This window comes from Rattus norvegicus, chromosome 5 (genome assembly GCF_021556685.1).
Source record: "Rattus norvegicus strain SHRSP/BbbUtx chromosome 5, alternate assembly SHRSP_T2T, whole genome shotgun sequence".
Taxonomy (NCBI): Eukaryota; Metazoa; Chordata; class Mammalia; order Rodentia; family Muridae; genus Rattus; species Rattus norvegicus.
The window spans coordinates 109,319,164-109,340,329 of record NC_141538.1 but is presented as its reverse complement, the minus strand read 5'-3'; the positions used below and the strand labels follow the sequence as shown (position 1 = coordinate 109,340,329).

Here is a 21,166-nt window from a genome sequence, read left to right as displayed (position 1 = left end):
CTGTGAGTCCAACAACAACGTCAATTCTAGAAGACACTGTCTTGCAGACGCTCTCCCCAACCTCTGGCTTTGATAGGATTCCAGTCTTCTCCTCACAGTGTTCCCTGGATGAGCCTGGAGGAGGTTGATATAGATGATCATTAAGAGTCGAGCACTTCACAGTTACGCATTATAAGTTAGAGGAAAAAAACTTTCATTAAAAATTTTTTCCAAATGTGTGAATTTTCATTATGGCTGGGTTTTGTAAACTATCCACTACTAAACAGCAGAACATGTGGGAGAGGATCTGAAGGGAGAATGTCATGGACTATAATGCTCGTTAGAACATGAAAAGCTCTGGGGACTCATATAGCTTTTAATATCTTAGAAACACACAGGATATCTCGGACCTCTGTCTATTTCTCTTTATCTTCAAGGAACACATAAAATAGAATGGCAAGTTTGAAAATGAAAGTACTGGACAGGTATTTACTTCTGATCTTACTGAAGAGCTCTTTGAAAGTGGGACAGACTAATCAGGCAAGGCAAAGTAAGGCAGGCTGCTTGTCAGTGAGAGGGAAGCAAAGGCTGGGCAAAGCAGCTGGAGGAGTTGTTTTATTTTGGTTTCCGAATGTGAGCTAGCAGGAGACAGAGCAACCAAGCAGAGATTCAGAATCGAGTGAGGATCACTTGTGGAAAAGTCTAGCCTCAAAAATATATTGAGGTGTGTCAACTAAGAGAGATTGATTAGACAGACAGCACTGGATCATGAAAAAGACAAAAAGACTCCTTTTCTGAAACTCTTTATGTAGAGATTGACCTTCAGTACATGGAGAGCCACCTGCCTCTGCCTCCTGAGTGCTGGGAGATCCATCCCCAACTCCCATCCCCTTTAACACATGCAAGCAACAAGAATGCCTCCAGATATCAACCCTAACCCTAACCTCCAGATGCAAGCAACAAGAATGCTCTCCAGATATCTACCCTAAAGATAGTCAACTTTCATTTTGGGTGGGTCCTTGCAATGTGTGGGAGATAGTAGCCATAAGGAAAGATAATCTGCACTTTTTCTTTAATACACACACACACACACACACACACACACACACACACACACACACACACACACACACTCATACAGAGAGCCGGCGGAGGGGGAAGGGTGCGCATATGAATTTGTGTCTTAATTGGACATCTGCTTAGATTCCTGCTCTCTTCCCATGGCTGGACAAGGATTTAAAGAATGTGCCAGGTTTCCTTGGCTATGAACTTGTTTTTTCTTGTATCCAACATGCATACTGGCGTGGCCTTTTAACTAGTCATTCCCTGGATGGGGAGTGGGAATGTGATGGAATCCTTGATGTGGTTCCAAATGCTGCTGGTTTTTTAGCCTTAAAACCAACAGCCCAAAGACATTTGAGGGACGGAGGCTTTGACGCGCTCCACTCAGCACAGCACACTCCAGGTGCCCAGCGGCGTGATTTAAGAGTCTTCCTCTCTCCTCTGCCTCTCTGTTTATCTCTCTATCTCTCTGTCTTCTTGTCTCGCTGTCTCTCTCTGTCTCTCTGTCTCTTGTAGTGATTACAGAAGGTCCTCAATTTTCACTGTTTTTGTTTTTTGGTTTTGTTTTGTTTTTTTTTCTGGCTTAAAAACCAAAAGACGGAACATGGAGCTGGGGAATTTATCCATGAGAAGTGACATACTGAGTCTACAGAGGACATCTGCTCCATTAGAGGCCTGACTATACTTCCCACTGTACTCGATGATGCCAGCAAAGGAAGTGCCTAGGACTCATCGCCATATCCCGAATTTAGTTTACAAACACAAAACCCACGATTCCTCTGAAGATGATTTCGAGAACTTTCTTTTCAAAATAGAAGCATCTGGCCATCGTCATCCTGTTCAAAATGGTTCAAAGCACGAAGGATCACTTCTGTATTTTTCATTTTGCACATGACTGCATTCTTTAAAAGATGGGCCAATTTCTTTAGGGTGTTGTTTTAAAAATCTTCATGGGCTGTCCCGATCTTTTTGGAAGAAACCCACATGTTCCTATGTTTGCTTTTTCATTTTGTTTGTTTGTTGTGTTTTGTTTTGTTTTGTGGGGGCATCTGGGCTATGTTCTTACAAGTACACTAAGAGGTGGGCATCGCAACATTGTTGTGAGTTTAGCTTGGCCATTTTGCATTTCTAGTTCTTAAGAAAAAAAATTCTTGACGAGAAATACTTTACCTAGATGAGTTTGAAAGGCTTTTTTTTTTTTTTAAAGAGTCCTAAATATCAGACAGGGGATTGATTGGATATAAGTTAAGTACGAGGTGGTCTGAGGATGGAGTTAATGGTGGGTGGAAGGTAAGGGCAGGAGATGCATGGATCCTCAACAGCTAGCCATGGGGAGTTTGAGAAGCCTGCAAACACACGTGCTGCTTAGGGGAAGTAAACAGAGTCACACTCTGCCCTGTTGGACTTCTGACTCTAAAACCTGCAGAGAGACTTGACCTGGGAGTCTTTACCTAATCCTGAACAACTTGAAGCAAAACAGAAAACTGTCCAGAATAAACACTGAAGGCCACGTATGTCCTCCACGTGAATGTGTTGAACTAGCTTGTGATCCTGATACAATTTCAAAAGACTCATCTAAAATCTTTACCTAGAGAAATCTTTTACCGCATTTGAGGGTCTCATTAAAGAAAAATATCCCAGGATTTTTAACAGATTGTTTCTCTGTTTTTCCAGCTAGAGAGACAGGGCAGCCCAAACCACAGGACAGTTCTTGGTCTCAGCAGGCAGCAGTTCCCAAACGTTTGGCATGTACTTTGAAGACTGAGCACCTTGAAAGGCCAGTCCTGTCTCAGCAAGCCATTTCTAGCAAGCTCCTATGTGAGGAGACTAGCAAGGCCAATGCTGCTAGTCTGTGGTGCACTCTTAGCGAGTGGGAAGTCTCTAAGTGTGGATCCAATCCTACACATCTATTGCACAAAGCACTTCCCAGCAGCCCCTCCCACTCTCTCTCTCATCTATATCCTTACCCCACGCAGTCATCAATCACTTAACCTAAACCTAACAGACTGGAAGCCATCACCAGGGTTTGGGTAAGAAGAATAACTGACATTTTTTTTTCTCCTTTAGAATGATCTTACGTTTATTACAGTTGGGTTTCAATGTTTCTCTGCTTTTGTGGTGCTTAACATTTGATGTGTCTATAAGTTATGAAGCAGATTATAAGTAATGAACATGGATGATTTGCATCCGTAGCCCCAGACTGAAGCTATTATGATACTGCTTTCAGGAGATGAACTCAGAGTTAGATAGTACCGAAAATTACACTGTCACAGCCCAGTTGGTAATTGATGTCAAGCTTGTGTAGACCTATTCTTAGTTTCCTTGTGTGTTTGCAGTTGAGAAATACTTCCTTCTCCCTATAACCCTTTGTGGATTCAAAACATGGATGATTCAAAGATGAGCAAGGCCCAGGGTCAGAAAGATTTGCCTGTGAGAGAAGTTCAGAGACTTGTGCATGCTAGCCACTGGGTGTGAGCAGCTGACCCTTGCTATTCGATACATTTTCAATAGAGAAAAGTTTCATGACAGTTCCGACAATGGCAGCTGAATGAGCAGTGCTGAAAAATTTTGGAAACTAATGTAGCATTCGATAAATTTTATGTAACTGAAGGTAATCCAAAGATGTCATTTCAATTTTTAAAAATATTGTGATATTTACTTATCTACTTAGCCTGCAAGGTGTGTGTGAATGTGTGTGTGTGAATGTGTGTGTGTCTGTGTGTGAATGTGTGTGTGTCTGTGTGTGAGTGTGTGTGTATGTGTGTGTATGTCTGTGTGTGTGTTTGTATGTGGATGTGTGTGTGAGTGTGTGTCTGTCTGTGTCTGTCTGTGTGTGTCTGTGTGTATGTCTGTGTGTGTGTGTGTGTATGTGTGGCAAGTTCCCTTACCTGAGCCATCCAGATGGCCCATTTCATGTATGATGGAATGGAACCAAATACCTTTAGAACATGTTTCTCCAAATATCCATAAAAGAAACAAACTTAAATATGATTCTTTTTCTTCCTCATTTATTTCAATAGGTCAGCCATTTCTTTACCATCCTTCTGTATGGAAATTAGGTGAGATCAAATGTTAGAGAAACTAACACTAATTGTGTAACGTGGCATTCTAAACCTCAGCATGGATAAAGACAGAGTCTCAGATAACAGCCTTGGTCTCTCCTACTTACCTATGCTGTTTAATGTGAAAAGGGCGGCATTGTCTCCATTAGGGTTATTCCTTTCTCACTGCACACAGAACCCAAAATGCATTCCTCCCAGCCCTCCTTCTTCATCGAATACTATCAAAAACAAAAGGCATGGGATTGGAGCTTTCAAAAAAAATAAAACTAGAAGAAAATTCTTTTAAATATCTGAAAACTTTATAAGTTTCATAAGGACAAATGAGAAACCACATTTGTTTTTGAAAGCTTTAATGTTTTATTCATCACGGTTACATTTTTTTTTCATTTACTTTAATCCTACCTTTAACTCTAAGACATTTGAGAATACTGTCAGATATTCACACACCACCATCCAGTTTTAACAGAGAGGGAACACTAGGGATAGATATCTGTTATTTTGTCTGTTAGCTTTTTTTCCATTAAAAAGAAATATTTCTTTAAAATCATATTTAAAGTCTAAGAAACCGGCAGTGTTACCGATGGGTTGGGTGAGTGACCAGCACTGAAATCCTTTGCTATGTTCTCATCAGAACTTCAGTGGATGGGATGAGGGCCTCTTTTCTATGTTCTGTGCAGCGTTTCTCTGTGCACAATTACAATACCATCTTCGGCATTTGTTTTGGGGTACAAACAACTTGTCAGCCTGGATCAAAGTCTGAAAGACAAATGTTTGTTTTTCTTTACATTGGTATTTAAAATCTGAGATGTATTATCTTTTCTTCAATTATTTGCTATTAAAGTATCATGGTACATAATTTTAGATAAACAATCGGTAGTCTTATATATAGTATTAATTTAAGCTTCTGCTTAAAACCTTTTTTAAAGTGTCCCATAAATGAAGTAATTGTATTTATGCAACTATTTGGGTTTTCTGTTGGAGTTTAAGTCTTTCCTGCTGGGATTCATAAAAAAGGATTCTTCCTCTTCTATTTTACCAAAAGGATTGTGTTTAAATGGCTACCTACATGTGATGATACCCTAATTCAATAAATAAAGTTAGAGCAAGATTTTTGTACTTCAAAGAATGCGTTTGTGTTTTTCTATGGATAGATTTAACTGCATGTTTCCCCCTAGACAAACACTTAGCTCTTTCTAGGTTCTCATTTTAAGGCTTGCTTTTTATGAATTGGTAGTATTTGATCCCCCCCCCAATACTATGACTATAAACTTTAAAGCTAATTTTTAAAAACCTTCAGGACTACTTTAATAGTGACATGTTTAATTGTTGATTCTTATTTCTTGATCAAGGTAGTGGACCAAGCTTGAGAGTTTTCAGTTTTTCAAAATGGAGATCACGAGTCAGAGAGCCGTTTTCAGATGAAGCGTAATGATTCCTATCATTGTGTGTTCAACCCTGTTAACCATTAAGCATCGCGACCTCTCCACACTTGAGTGTAGGAGAGAGCATAAACAACGTTTTATGTACCTGCTTCCTACGGAAAAATGAAACCCGAGTTTCTCACCTAAGTCTTGAGCTCACATATATGCTCATGTTAAGGTAATTTGTGTAATAAATCAACCCTATTTGGCTTGTCTGCTCTATGGTTGGCTAAGCGAATGAGTACCACCTCATTAGGGAACATCTGGTGACTAATTTTCACCTGGTTTGAATAAGTGAGTTTTACACTGAGATGTTATCACATCATTAATAAAACATCACTGTGCATCTTATTCCTCTCCTCAACCCACCTGTAGAATTTTTTCTTGGGGGTAACGGGACTTTTGCTAAAATGTAATTGCATTTACTCTTACAAAGACAATTTCCACCCTCTTAAAACAGTGTAAAAGGTCTCATGCTGTGCTTGCACACCATAGGAAAAAATATGTTGCTGTGTGTAATTCTGAATTCACTTGAGATTTTCCAAGATGGGCAACCCCTACCTTTAGGTAATTGAAACTTACTTGGAAAGGATTGGGAAAGTGCATGTCTCTGCTTGCACGCTCCAGTATTAAACATGAATCTCAACGGACAATAAAAATGACGTGCTTGGTTGGAGACATGGCAGTGCATTGGAGCATTCATCCAGAGGCAAAGCCAGTAGAAAGATTCAGAGAGCCCAGGCTGCTCCGAAATACCAAGATCGTTGAGCAGGTGGGTACCTGGGAAAAAAATGTCCAGGAAGGCCTCCTGGCAGCCAGGATCCGGAGTACCCAGGGATGGGAGAACTCCCCTCCGGCCTGAAAACCACTTAGACCCTCGGACCGCGCCACTCGCCAGGGTTTCGGAGGACTCCAGCCAGCATCGCTGCCCGCCTGCTGGTCAGGAACGCCCGGGCTCGCGCATTTTGCCGCGCGGCCGCTGCCGCAGGCGGTGGCTGTCGCGAACCTTGCCGTGTCGTGGCGCTCCGGAGCTGCGCCGGCTGCAGCCGTTGCTGGCCGGGCGGAGGCGCGGCCGGTCCCGTCGGGGCGGGGCCGGGGCGGGGCGTCCGGCCGCGCGGCAGGTGTGGCCGCGCGGAGGTGGCACAGCCCGCGGCGCCTCCGACCTGCGCACAACGCGGGACGCAGCGGCGCGCGCGGGGTGCGGAGGCCGCAGGTAAGCGGGCCCTGGCGCGCGGGGAGCCACCCGGGGGTTGGGGGAACCAAGGGACGGGGCGGCTCGGCGGCGCGCGTGGGGAGCGGAGGCGCGGTCCCGCACAGTCACCCGCGCTCGGCTACACGCCCGGGCCGCGCGCGATCCTCGAGCGCGCAGGGAAGCCGAACTCGGCTTGTGAGCCGGAGCTCTCTCCGCCGGGGACTCCCCGCGTTGCCCACGCACCGTTTCAAACTCCCGATGCTTTGGAAACATCCCGGGAGCTCCTCCGGTGGAGTGCACAGAAATGAGGCGTGCGGTGAAAACCCACAGCCGAGGATTCGTTTGTTTTCAGTTCGTACGGAGGGAAAAGGATGAAGGATGTTCGTCAGCTCCTGACCCTTCTCTCCGCGACCCTCTTTTGGAAGGCCCAGCTCCTCGGGAGACAGCTCCTGCTGGGTTTCCAGAGCCAGGCAGTGGCCCCGTAAAGGCAGCGAAACAGGCTCAGGTGGCCTCCTAAAGAGCTTCTCCCGGACCGGGGACAGCTTTGTCCCTGCCTTGAGGGCAATAGCGCTCAGAACCTGCACCTAGGGTTAGAGCTTTGGCTCAACCCCGACACCCTCCTGCTTGGGGACTTCTGGAATCAGAATCCGGTCTTTCAGCTTCCTCGCTGAAATCCTGGCACCTTTGAAGTGGAATTAGGGGGGAAATAGGGTTTTTTTTTTTGTTTTTTTGTTTTTTTTTTTTTGGTGCGGGAGTTTATTACCTGTGGATTAAAATGCTTGTCGAGCGGAAGTTTCGACAGCGCTCAGTTTTATAATTTGTTTTGAGGAAGTTTTGGTTGACTTGATTTTTGTTTTAAGTGATTTAAAAGTGACGGTCGACTTTAGGTTTATTGAATTTCGTGTTTGGAAGAAGGGGGGCTAACTTTTTAAGTTGCTTTCCACTGCTATTCTGGTTATGTTTCAGTATCTCCAGAGGCAGTTCTTTAGGGAATTTATCTTGATTTTTATTACCAGGAAAGGATTAAAATAATAGTGTGTAATTGTCTCCCACCAAAGAAGTAACATGATTAGCCCTTTTCCTCTGTAACTTGTATAGGACCTCTTGAAAACTAGGTTGAGCCCCCAAATAAGCATTTTTGGTTTGTGTTTAATAGACTGTTTTTGCGGAAGGGGGTGGGCTTTATGAAAACGTTTTCTTTACATTATATTAGGTCTTTATTTTATATGTAGGCATTGTTTTCATGATGTGAGAGAAAGAAAGAACCCTGGAAAGTATCTAGAAGGCTCTTGGTGAAGTTTTATAAGTTCTGAAGAGCATGAAGTAGTGACCAGATCCTTGCCGGACAGTGTGGACTTGGCATATTTTAAATAGGGTATTACGAGATGAAAACTACAAGACATTTACTGTTTGAACATCTTTATAAAAAATGGAAGTGGAAAGAAAAATGGAGAGCAAGAAAACTTTTTTTTGTGTGTGTTATCATTTTTCCCCCTCATTTTGAAATCAGTTTTCTTGATTTGCCCCGGAACTGAAACTATATTAAATACAGTAGTTAACTATTTAGGGTAATTACAGAACATTAATTATTAACTTTAACAATAATTTTCTTCAGTGATAGGTTTTTGTTGAGTGTGCTTTGCTGGAAATCCTGACGCCTTGAGGTTAGATATCATTACATTTTCCCATAATCGCCACTATTGTCTTACTTGTGTCTTAAATATTTTTAGCATCTGAACATTGTAGGGGCTCTTAAGTCTAAATGTAAAAAGGGGAAAATGTAGCCTGATTACTAACATTTTAGGGATAATATGTAGAATTAAAAGGCAATATGGAATTTAAAGACATTTTAGGATAGATAATTCTCTAATCATAAACAGGAAAGGGCTAATAATAATTCTTTAAAACATCTTCTTGCTGTATTTAATGGCTATGACTAGTTGCTTAAAAAGTAACCCCCAGATGTCACAAAAGTTTTAAAAAGTGATAAACTTTGTTATTACATAGTTTTGTAATGTAGAAAAACAAAAACAAAAACCTCTTGCTGAATCTAGCTAGAGTAGATGCAGTTAAGTTAAAAATAAAAAGGTAAAATTTGATCTTTTCACTAGGGGCTTTTAAACAATGACAATAAATTATATAGAAAGTAAATCAGTTATTTAATCTGTCCATGTAAGTACCCTGATGTGCTTGCTATATTTGCAGAGTCTCAGGCTGTTCTTTTTACATTTCAAATGTTAACACTCTTTTCTGGTCCCCCCCCCCATCCTATCCCCTCTCCCCCTGCTTCTATGAGGGTGCTCTCCCACCTACCCACCCACTCCCTCCTGCCTCCCTGCCCTAGCATTCTTCTACACTGGGGCATCGAACCTTCACAGGACCAAGGGCTTCTCCTCCCACTGATGCCCCACAAGGCCATCCTCTGCTACATTTGTAGCCGGAGCCATGCCTTGCTTTTCTGTGTGGGAAACTCTGGGATATTTTGTGTGTGTGTGTGTGTGTGTGTGTGTGTGTGTGTGTGTGTGTGTGTGTGTGTGCGTGTGTGTATAAACTCATAATCAGGAGGAGGTTTGAGATGAGCAGGGAAGTAATACACATGGGTATGGAGGAAATCTGTGTTGACTTCAGGGGTAAAGAGGTTAAAAGGTAGAGTTAGTTTAGGGTCAAGATTTACTTGTTGATTCTCTAGCATTTTCAACTTTATTGTGTAATCAACATTTTAAGCAATATAGAGTTATAGCGTGCATGATAGCAGAGGGTGGAACCTCTTCCAAAACCCTTGAAACCCTGGTCCTGGTTTTATCAAATATGTCCTGTTTCGTATTTTCTAGCTGATCCTAGCTATTGAGCACTTGAAGCCAACTTACAAATTACACAGAATTCACTAAGTGATTTCTATGTTAAAAGAAATACTCTTTTGAGACACCATTATTTTAATATCACAAATAGCACCGATATTTTGAGCAAAACAATAGTTCTAGTAACTTAAAAATACAATTTACATTGACTGTCAGTGCTCATACTATGCTATTCTTTGGCCCACTTCCATTCCCTGCTTGCGATGCCTCTGACACAGCATTCTGGTGTTAGAAACTGGGGGGTTGGGGGCGTTAAGAAAACAAGCAATGGGTGTCGATCCTCTTTCTACCCCATAAGCCTGAGTTTTCACGACACAGATTCACAAGAAGTCTGAGAGTCTAACCCACAGCCCTTTACTGAGTTTGAGAAAAGACAGTAAAGACAAGAGTCAGCTCTGCCATTTGCAAAGTGGAAGTTTGTTTGCCACAGCAAATCCAGCCCGTGGACTCTCCTAGTCCTGTCCAACTCAGCTGTACTTCCTTGCCAGGGGCATAACAACTGAAGTTAAAAGACTCATACCCAGATGGGGAAATTAGGGCCTTTTGTGTATAGGCTGTAGCCTTATTGAAGCTGCTTTCAAAGTAATTGGGACGAAATCAAGACATAGTATGATTTAATCATAAGTCCTCTAGGGTGGATAGTGTGTAGGAGTCTGTGGCTCAGGAATACATTTAGACTTTTCACTTACTTTGAGTTGTTTACAGTTCATGTTGTAGTGTGTGTGTGTGTGTGTGTGTGTGTGTGTGTGTGGAGAGAGAGAGAGAGAGAGAGAGAGAGAGAGAGAGAGAGAGAGAGAGAGAGAGAGAGATAGATTCATATGATTCGGAAGATGGAAAAAACATAAAGTTTTCTTCTGCTGAGGTAATTCTTTTATGGATTGTCTTCATTACGTTTTAAGTTGATGCCATTTAGTGGGGTTGCTGGTGGGAGAAACCTACTATGTTTAAAAGCCAGTCTAACCTGACAATCGATACCTTCAATTATCTCCGTCCATTTCAGGTAGACTTTGACCATGTTAGTAAGCTGAATGTGTGTGGGATAACCTAAGAGAATTCAGCCCTGAAAGTCATGCCCCAGTACATGTGGGCCAAGTGATTTTTTCTCATTGATTTAAATATGACATTCAATGTCTAGTCGAGACCACTATTTCTATACCTCTAAATTGAAAATTGTTTAGAATTTTCTAAACTATAGGTTTTACTATAGGCAAGGGACCGATAGCTCAGAGTCCCACGGATGAGAGCTACCACCTAACACAACCTGAGATTGCTGAATTATGGTGCACCAGTGCACGTTCCCTTTCACAGGTCACTGTTGAGTCACGCGTGGAGCTTGTTAACTGTTTCCTGACTTAAGCCTGGCCGCTTAGTGGTCATCTCAACCCCAGTCATTAAATTCTTTTGTGAGTCTTAAATACCAACAGTGAATTTGCTTTGCACCCTCAAAGCCCTGGGTCCAATCCCCAGCACTGAAATAAAGCAAAACCAGATTAAAATGTGAGTGGTTAGATGGAGGTCTGAGCTCTTTGGCTCTACAGGTGAGTGGAGCCATTTAAAAAACGAGAACTCCAGTAGCTTTAGCCAGAACTTTCACGTTCCTGCTGGTCATTCTGTTGCTTGGTGATTCCTGTCCTTTCCTGTCCTGTCCTGTGCCATAACTCAAAACTGGCTTTCCTTTTTTTCTTTTGTTTTAATGGATAGAGCGTGGAACTTAATTAAACTTAAAAAAAAATTAAACAAGTAAATCCCAGTTTTCATCCTGACTTCAGTAACTCTGAAACACCACTCTACACCCGACAGATAGCCTCCAATGACAGATTAAAGCCCTCAGGACTGTTGTTATTTTTTTGTCTTTGGAGATGGGATTAGGATGAGGTTTTATGTGCAAACAAAGGAAAAGTTTGGATTGCATTTCAAAGTAACAGATAATAGTTCTGCCTCGATTGGTGCAGGCTGACTAGCTTCCATTTGCTTTTAGTAATGAAGCAGTTAGAATTTTATAGCATTTTAATTCCTGGAGACAAATTTCTAGTTTTATATAAAAGGGAAATTTCATTAAGTCCTCTTGATCTTATTAAATATTTAGTCAAATTAACCCAAAGATATTTGGAGTTTGTGTGTGTGTGTGTGTGTGTGTGTGTGTGTGTGTGTGTGTGTGTGATTTATCACTTTCAACCACCAGTAACTGAGAATATTTTGATGAAAAAAGAGAAATAAATGAAAATAAAATGAGGAAAATGTAAAATCCAGACCAATTGGATTAATTTGTAAAGTACTAAATCTTCAAGATGATTTTTCCTGTTTGAGGATTTTCAGGTTCTGGTGAAATGCCCATGTAGCCAAAATAATGACAAAGACGATGAATTTGAGAGATCTACTTTCCTTTATGATAAATGTATTGGATAATTTTTCAAAGCTGATGTCCAGAATTTTCTGTTTCATTTAACACTTGATCAAAACAATAAATAAAAAAGGGAAAAGTAAGTCCCAGTTAAGAAAAAAAAAATATTTAAAGGCCTGTCCTTGTTTTGAAGAATTCATTTTACCAATCACTAGTGTTAATATTTTTTTCTTTGTTCTTTTTTTAAATTTTTTTTGTTTTACAAAATTTAACTAAATTACAAGCAGTAAGAAAACTACTTATTTAGAAATAATTGGCAAGTTGACAGGCTTTAGCACTAATTAGCTAAGCTAAAAATAACGTATGCTGGAAATACTAAAATATCAAAACAGCTTGTCATTGTTATTCACTTGTAGTTCAGAACCCATCTCCAGATATTAACTCACACTCATACAGAATGGCCTTCTGGGGCCAGAGCATCAATATCACCCAAAGCTGTTTGTCAAAGTCGAGTAAAATATGTGTTTTGTCTGTCTTAGTTGCCAGAGCAGTACCAACTGCAGAGTTGCCTGTGTCTTCCGATCGTCTTCTGTGCCCTGTGCTTTGTGTGCACTATGGGAGACCTTCTCCACAGTTCTCAGGATTTGGCTGCCATGGTCTTTTTATTTTACAGACTAGAAAACTGGCCTGGAAAGATTAAAGATTTCAGAAATCTCCAGAATGGTGCAGTCTGTGTTTCTTATCTCATCTCTGCTTTTAATTTGCTGTATATCATGATATTTAAGCAGATACTGTGATTTTTTTTAAGGTTGGTTTGAGAATCACTGTGTCATAGTGTGTGTGTGTGTGTGTGTGTGTGTGTGTGTGTGTGTGTGTGTGTGTGTGTGTGGTGTGGTGTGTGTGTAAGTGCACGTGCACCCGTATTCTTTCTTAAATCTTAGAATTGGTTCAAGCCTCATGTCCATGCCCATGGAGGTATAGGAGAGACTACTCTAAGCATTAACTTATGACCCAGAGGTGAAGTGTTAGGTTAGGGAAGCAAGTCTGCTGGTTTAGATGGATTATAAACTGTCTCTGCTGATCATTCCAGGAAAAACATGGAACAATTTTCTCCTGAACCTTAACGAATGAATAAAAGGATTACTACCACCACCACCACCACCACCACCACCACCACCACCACCACCACCACCAGCACCTCCCCCTCCCCCTCCTCCTCCTCTTCCTCCTCTTCTTCTTCCTCCTTCTCCTCTTCCTCCTCTTCTCCCCCTCCTCCTCCTCTTCCTTCTGGTACTTTGAAAGTTCTAATGTCAGTGTGGGTTAGATATAGTAGCAGGGCTGGCTCAGTGTGTAAAGGTGCCCATCACCGCTGATGTTCTCAGTTCTGTCCCAGAGCCCATATGGTGGAAAGAGCAAACTGACTGACCTTTGACTGTCACATGTGTGTTAACACACATACAAAAGCACACCCCGACTTTCAGGCCCTCTACGACTTGAATTTAAGCTCTCTTCTGTGTCTTCCCACTGGTATCTATCTGAGACAAGAAGCTGACAAGTTAGTTTGTATTTTGTGGTGGGTAAAGGTCTTGTACAAGCATAAAGACCCCCTTCAAAGTTAACGTGCTGTTTTCTTTGAAAACCAGTGTGGGGGACATGGTAAGACAGCAGAAGTATCTGAAGAGTGGGCAGAGTTTGCAGACTAAGTGAAGCAATAATCACATTACAGAGAACATTAATATAGATGAATATTAAAAATATTTGTGTGGAGAGAGGTTCAAAGGTCAAAACAAAAGTGTTAAAATATTAGGGGATTTAAATTTTAAAATATAAATATAGAATACGCTTCATAGCATATAAATGACATTTAGACAGCAAAAATATTAGAACTTTAGGCTATCTGTTGGATCACAGTGAATATATTCCAGGAAAGCAAAGTCTCTGAGAACATGAGAGGTGGGCTTTAGGAAAAACATTCCAAGGACAGCCATCCCTACACAAAAGAGTATCCCAAAGTGGTTTGCAGATGGGATGACATTGTGTTTACTATGGAAATTAGGGGATACACAAATTTATAGCACTGAGAGAAAACACTGGAACAAACAATACAGTATCAGAAATGGAATTTCCAGAGTGCAAGTACCCGGCATTCTAGAAAATAACACCGGATTATGCACGGTCATCTATGGGGATGAGCAGAGAAAGGAGCAGGGTGCTCATTAGCTTCCAGGACTGCTCAGTCTGAGCGGCAGGCTGCTGGAAGGTTGCTGTGGCCGGCTGGTCGGCCTCAGCGTGTATAAATATAGCACTCCACACTACCCCTCATGGCTTCCAGTCAGAAGTTAGGGACCGTACACAGACCTCAGACTCCAAAGCCATGAATTCCAGTGCCAGCTCAGCACTTAACTCCCTTCTGTATGTGTTGCCTTGGACAAAACTTAAAGCTCTCTGCCCTGCCGTACTCATTTCTTAAATGAGATTAAGCTGAACTAATGCCTTTCGCACAGAGACTATCAAAAAGAGCTCACATATGTGCAAGTTGTGTACAGGCACAGTTTGGCTCTGTAGCAGAGGAGGAGTCTTTCGGAATTACTTCTGAGAAAGAAAGTGGACAAAAGGACAGACTTGTGTTTTTCATTCCTTTCACTGTTAAAGTTTTTGAGCCTTCAGGAAGTCATCTGAATTCTAGGTTTCCTACCTAGAGTCTGTAGATCATGGGGAGTCTGGATAGAATTCGGGAGTCACGGGTTGGTAAGCTGTAAAAATTACATTGACGTTTACTAATCTCTAATTGAAATTTAGGACTTTGACACGTTTACCGTAACTGTGGTGACTGTTGGGAGTGGATTTGGATACTTTAATTTCATATTACAGTTATTCCTGATACTTGAAATGATTTATGTATCACATACCTTGGACATTATGGTAACCATGAGAATTGGTATTAGACCTGTGTTGAATCTATTAATAAAGAATTACATATAGGTGTTGCAGTAAAATTATAAAAAAAAAATTTCTTTTATCCTGCACTAGATCTGGCACTGTAGGGCCTCATGACATCTGTTTGATATTTTCATCTCAGTCAGCAAAGCGTCTCACCTGCTTTGCTCCATCCTGTATCACGCTGCTGATGGCTACTCTCTGAGCCTGGCAACAGTATCTACCCATCTAGTTCCCAAGGCAGGTTGCCACCATGCCAGACATATACATCTCAATTTTGTGGCACGGCCCAATGTGTCCAGCCACCACACACTCTCTTGAACTCAATTAAATCGCCACATGAAAGAACACACAACACAATAACCTCTGATCCAATTGATAAGATATAATTGCCCACCTAGACATACAAAGCCCTGTACACATCCATCCCTTAAGAATATTCATAACAACCTGTAAATGTGCAGAGAGGAATCTTAACATCTGCCTCCATGTTCTCTCCACTGCTCCTCCTTCTCTGTCTCCTCCTCCTCTAAAACTTTTCTCCCGCCTATTATTCCCTCTCGTCCAATGACAGGCCTTGTTCTATCTTGTACCTGCTTACACCTGAGTAAAGACATCATCCTACATATAGGGACTTGAGGCAACTCAGTAAGTAGGTAGAAAGTGCTTGCCTTTTAAGCATAAAGACCCCAGTTCAAATCCCAGAACTCACATTAAAAAAAAAAGAAAGAAAGCTGGAACAACAGTACATGTTTGTAATCTTAGCACTTGGGAGGCAGAGGCAAGAGGATCCCGAGTCCAAGGCCAGCATGAGTTGCATGGTGAGAACTTGTCTCAAAATAAAATTTAAAAAAAATGAAATCTCTTAGTATTGTAATATAATAAAAACAGTGACTTGTGTGATGCAAGGCATGTGTTTCATTCTGTTGTCCAGGAAAGCACCATTTCTGTCTGTCTTGAAAGCAGGTCAAACTGTGCCAGCCTGCTCAGGACTGAAGGCCATAGTTGAATGGCAACGGACACACACAGCCTTGTGTTAATATCTTCTGGACACCTAGACAGTGCCTGAATAGGGACCATCAGAGAGCTTATCTGGAAACACATACAAAAGGCAGATGTTTGCATTTTACTTTTAAATTTCCTATACTTGACGTAGTTCATTTCACCCATAAAAGGGACAGTGACTGAGACCACTCTGCCCCCAGGGACCTTTGCTCAGCTCTCAGTCACAGCACTGACTAGACCCTTAATAAAACATATCTGTCCTCAGCTGCTTTAGTCTGAAGTCTTGGTCTTGTGCCATATTCTCTGCTGACTTAGCACCTTTTAAGACATAAGAGAAGGTTGTTCTGGGCTATCTTTTGCAGCCACTGTTGGCATCAAAAGTCGTCCCTTCCCATTCCACTTTATGTTTTAAAGAAATGGGATTCATCTACAAAGCACAGCAAATAAGATAGTATTTAATGTCTACACCATGTTCATCTCAAGTGAATGGGCATTTGAGGCTCCTTAATCACAGAAATTTAGAGGAATGGTCATCTTGGGAATTGGCATTGTTCTTCATTTTGTTTGACCATGGTGGCCTTACCATTGAGAAAGCATGTGTTCAAGTTTTTGATAACATGGAACAACCGTAAGCCCCATGTACTTCTTCTGGGGCTGAGAAGATGGCTCAGTGGGCAAGCACACTTGTTATGGAAGCAAAAGGACATGGGTTTGAATCCTCAGCAACCACATAAAAAACCTTACCTGGCATGGTCATGAGTACTTGTAAGTCCAGTGTTATGGATAGGAGGATCTGGGTAGCGTTCTCTCCAGCCAGGTTAGTCTAAAGACTGGCTTTGTGTTTAATGGGAGATGCTGCCTTAAAAAATAAGATTAGAACCATAGAGGAAAACACCTAGCATACTTCTTGCCCTGTGCATATGTGGCCATGGGCACATGCATCTGCACACACATATACACCCACCCACCCTCACACACACGAACATTTTTAAATCTAGAAGGCTCCAGATTCTCTTAGGGGCTAACGATTATCAAGGTCAGGGAAGGTAGGGTAATTTCCAAGGCTCCTGAAAGGGTAAATGGTAGACTGGAGAGTCTATAAATGGCTAATCTTGCTTTCTAACACAGTAACCTTTCTTGGGAGTGTTTTCTACAAAGTCATTCATAGGATCCACTGGTCACATTCCTTGTGAAAGCTGGACCAGTATATTTTACTTATTAAAGATTTTAAATGAAGCTCACTTTAAAAGCACTCGATGCCCTTGCAGAGGACTTGAGTTCAGTTCCGAGCACCCACATGGATGCTGATAGCCACCCTTACCTCCAGTCTCAGGGGATCTGATGTCCTCTTCCGGCCTCTGTGGAAGCCAGGCACTCATGTGATGTGCAGGCAAACACAGAGGTGAATACATCTCTGCCATATTCTGCAAGTATGAAGTTGAAGGACAACGGCTTCCGTTCATTATTTATGAGAAGGGTGTTCTAAATGCTTCACATAAAGCAGACCAGGGCTCACAACAACCCATCCATCCAAGCAGGCATTCTTACCCTCTCTGTTTTACAGATGGGAGGACTCTGCAGCATGGGCTCTCGGCCTTGGTACTCCTCACATCTTAGCCGGGTTATTGATTGTAAAAGGGAGATGGGCCCATCCACTGTACAGTGTTTAGCACCATTCCTGTCTTCCTCTCAGTTTTGCCAACCAGGAATACCCTGGCTAAGCCAGGCATCCCTTGAATTGCTCCTGGTTGAGAATTACTGTTGTAAACCTGTAACAGAAATGTACGTTCTCGAAAGACTGTCTTAGTGACTTTTACAGTGACTCATGGTTGTGACTGGACAAGTTACACATTGCAGACCCTGTGTCTGCACATCAGAATGCACTTGCGTGGGGGCAGATAAGAGCTAAACCTGACCCACATTACTATTTTGTAGCATTTCCTCATGTCGCTTCTAGTGAGAGCCAAAGGCCACAAGTTTTGATCTGCTTTTAACTTCTTTTAATTGCCCCCAATTCATGTATTGTTTCTTTTTAATATTTCCCCTTGGACTTGACCCATCAAACACACAGACAGGCTTACTTTTCTCTGTGTAACAGAGAACTTAACATATCTCAGTTGCTTCACAGTAAGGATTTATGTCTCAGCCAAGACCAAACAGCTGCCAAGAAAAACATACCCAGTAATGAATAACTCACAAAGATTTGGTAAAGAAAAAGGAAAGTTATATGATGAAGTATATTACTAAGGTATTGGGTTTTGTTTATTCAGTGTGATAACTTGTTAAATTCACATAAGTCAAACGAGACTGAGGTTTTTGGTCATTGTTTCTTTGTAATTTTATATTTTAGTTTCAAGAGCAGGTGGAGAGTATTGGGGGCAGGGGGACGTTGAGATTGATTGATTTAAATCCTAGCTGTGCCAAACATGCTAACCACATGACTGGTGTCTTTTTTTTTCTAAAGGTTTGCTTCCCCACCAGTAAAATGAGGTAATGGTGTGAAATCGATCACGTTGTTGAAGAGTTGAAATGAGAGATTGTGCATCAGTATCCAGCTCAGGTCCCTGCCTGTAAGTTTCCCCTTCTCGTCCCCAGCCAGCTTATCTGATAACTTTATCTTCATGGTCTTTAGCTCTAAACTGCCTGGAGAACAGGGTGGGGACATTCAGTACTCAAGATCATTGAACATCGAGACATTTATATTTAAAGAGAGCAGGGTGGCAGAAGGAGGGGCTAAAAGGGGCCACAGAGGGTCTGTGGAACCAAGCCTGCCCTGTGCTTCCAGTTTTAGCTGACATTTGAATGCCTACTGTGTGCTGGACATTATGCAAGTCCTGGAGATACAAAGAGGGCAAACAATAGAAGTTAGCTATTCTGTCCCTGTTCCCTGGCTTAGTAATTAGTTAGTCATGTGATGTCTTTGTACTGACTCCTTCCAAGTGATAACTGCCGGGAATGGTAGTTTGGCTGAACTCAGAAAGAATGTTGGGAAGCATAAATGCTATCTGCCCTGGGAAAGAGACAAAGGCTGTGACAGCACAGGATTTGATAGTCTTGTGCCACAGTCTTTCAGCTTGGGGATCTGACCCATTAGAATATCACAAAGTCAGCTTTGTGGGTATGATTTAAGCAGAATGTTATTTAACAAACGATAGAAAAATGTTAAAGTGAGTTGCTCATAGTGATCTCTTGCTTTGCAAAACATTGTTTTAGACTTGTACACATTTGGTACATGTCACACTATATAAAATACCTTCCTTGCAATGACTCCCATGAAAAATGTAACCATTTCTTTCTCCCCCAACCCCTGCTTTTGTTTTTTCCTTTTGGAATTGCATACACATTTATCTTTGTGGTTTTTGTTTTTGTTTTTTATCTTTTTTCCCCTGGAGCTGAGGACTGAACCCAGGGCCCTTGTGCTTGTTAGGCAAGTGCTCTACCACTGAGCTAAATCCCCAACCCCTGCATGCACACTTAATAGTTTAAGTCCTGTTAATAGAAGGGCTGATCAACTTGTTTATCTTGGCAGCCATCCTTCAGAACTTCAAGTCTGCTTTCATGAGCACCTTTGTGTAGAGAATGTATAATTCAGTAAGTTCGTTGAGGAAGCAAATAGTCACGTATTTAGACACTTAGGCACCAGAGTGATGGTTTCTGACTTACAGCCACAAGGCCTGATTATCTTGTTACACAACAAGAATTTATTGAAACATCGTTAGATGTAAGCCCAGAAAGAAGATGCAGTGCCATGTACCATGTGCTGGGAACATGTCCACTATCCAGGGTTAGGAGCCATAAATACCACTTTACTATTTGACCTCATTTTATTCCACAAGTGTAGAGAGAGAAGTGAAGCCCTACAGTGAGGATAGGAAAGTTGCTCACGGAAGGGGAAGTGCCTGGAAACCTTAAAAGAATGAAGGTTGAGGATAAGAGGCTCAGAAACTAGAGAGAAAAGCCCCCTTTGTTTCTATCCTGAAACAGAACTGGGTTTGAAATTGGTTCTGCTTTTCTCAGCTCTGTGGCCCTTGGTGGAACACTGGACTCTTGAACCCTTGATTGTCCTACATGTGAAAGTTCATGGCAACACATTTCACAGGGTGATTACCTACATAGTTACGATAAGCAGCAAGTTTGTATGGAAAGTGTTCATTGTGTCATAAATGGCCAGAACGTAATTGTCCCTGAACTCTAACCTTGTTAGAGAGAAACCAGTGCCTTGCTAGCTCCTCTGTTGCTGCCATAAAACACCATGACCAAGGCAGCTTGTAAAAGAAAAGCATTTAATTGTGCTTACAATCTCAGAGGGTTAGAGTCCACAATGGTGGAGGGAAGACACGGTGGCAGAACAACTGAGAGCTCACATTTCATCCATGAGCCGGGGATGGAGAGAACACTGGGAATGGTGTCCTTGCGTGTTTTGAAACCTCAAAACCTGCCCCAGTGACACATTTCTAAGAAGGCCAACCTCTTAGTCCTTTCCAAACAGTTCCACAAACTGGGGACTGAGTATTTAAACCACCACAGTCAGATTTGCATTTTCCAAGACAGTTTCTATATGCACACTCGTGGAAACAAAATGGACAAGATGAAAGTTTAGAAAGCTAACCTCAGTTGCATTCTCCTTTAGTTTCCAGACTGTGCCCATGTGGCTATTGGCTTTGTCTCGGTTTGGGGATAAAGGAAAAGGGACTCACTGAGGGCATCCTTCTACATCTGCTTGCTGCTCATTCCATTTTTGTACCATACCCCACTCACAGTAGTGTATCCTGAGTACATTTAGTGTAGATTTGGCCTTTCATGTACATTAGGGGTATTTATAGAGTCTAGTTTTACTTCTGTGAATTAAGAAAAGGGTTTCCACTATCCAGTCCGGTCAAATAGCTGTGCCCCCCCAACGTGGATGTTCTGACCCTTCAGTGTCCATGTCCCCAAATTAGTGACCGTAAAGTCTCATTGTTTCCTAGAGTTGCTTAAAGCAGGACCTCATTTACAGGAGACAATTCACGGGTGAGGCATAGCAAGCCACGTTCGTGAACACAAAACAGTGATACCCGGGGTTGGGGATTTAGCTCAGTGGTAGAGCGCTTGCCTAGCAAGCGCAAGGCCCTGGGTTCGGTCCCCAGCTCCAAAAAAAAGAAAAAAGAAAAAAAAAAAAAAAACGGTGATACCCTTGTCCAAGAAGGTACCTGTTCTGGCATGAAATTTATTAAACCTCAGAGAAATGTACCTTGGAAAATGGATCCCTTAAAAAAATCCATTTATCTTAGAGGGAAGGATCAAAACAGAGCTGACCACACTTGCCCCCA

The 21,166-nt window shown here is 41.9% G+C and overlaps 2 long non-coding RNA genes across 2 annotated transcripts in view; one reads left to right on the top strand and one right to left on the bottom strand.

Moving 5' to 3' along the window:
• Window positions 1-4,440: 4,440 nt before the first annotated feature.
• LOC130062808 (uncharacterized) lies at window positions 4,441-6,503 on the bottom strand. The gene is made up of 2 exons (NR_185306.1): window positions 6,107-6,503; window positions 4,441-4,859 (listed from the first exon to the last, which is right to left on the bottom strand). It is a non-coding gene; the product is annotated as an uncharacterized LOC130062808 (long non-coding RNA).
• A 163-nt stretch (window positions 6,504-6,666) lies between these two features.
• Window positions 6,667-21,166, top strand: part of LOC130062807 (uncharacterized) — a 29,257-nt gene continuing 14,757 nt past the window's right edge. The window contains exons 1-2 of the long non-coding RNA NR_185305.1: window positions 6,667-6,737; window positions 18,322-18,427. This is a non-coding gene — a long non-coding RNA (uncharacterized LOC130062807). The remainder of the gene's footprint in view (window positions 6,738-18,321; window positions 18,428-21,166) is intronic.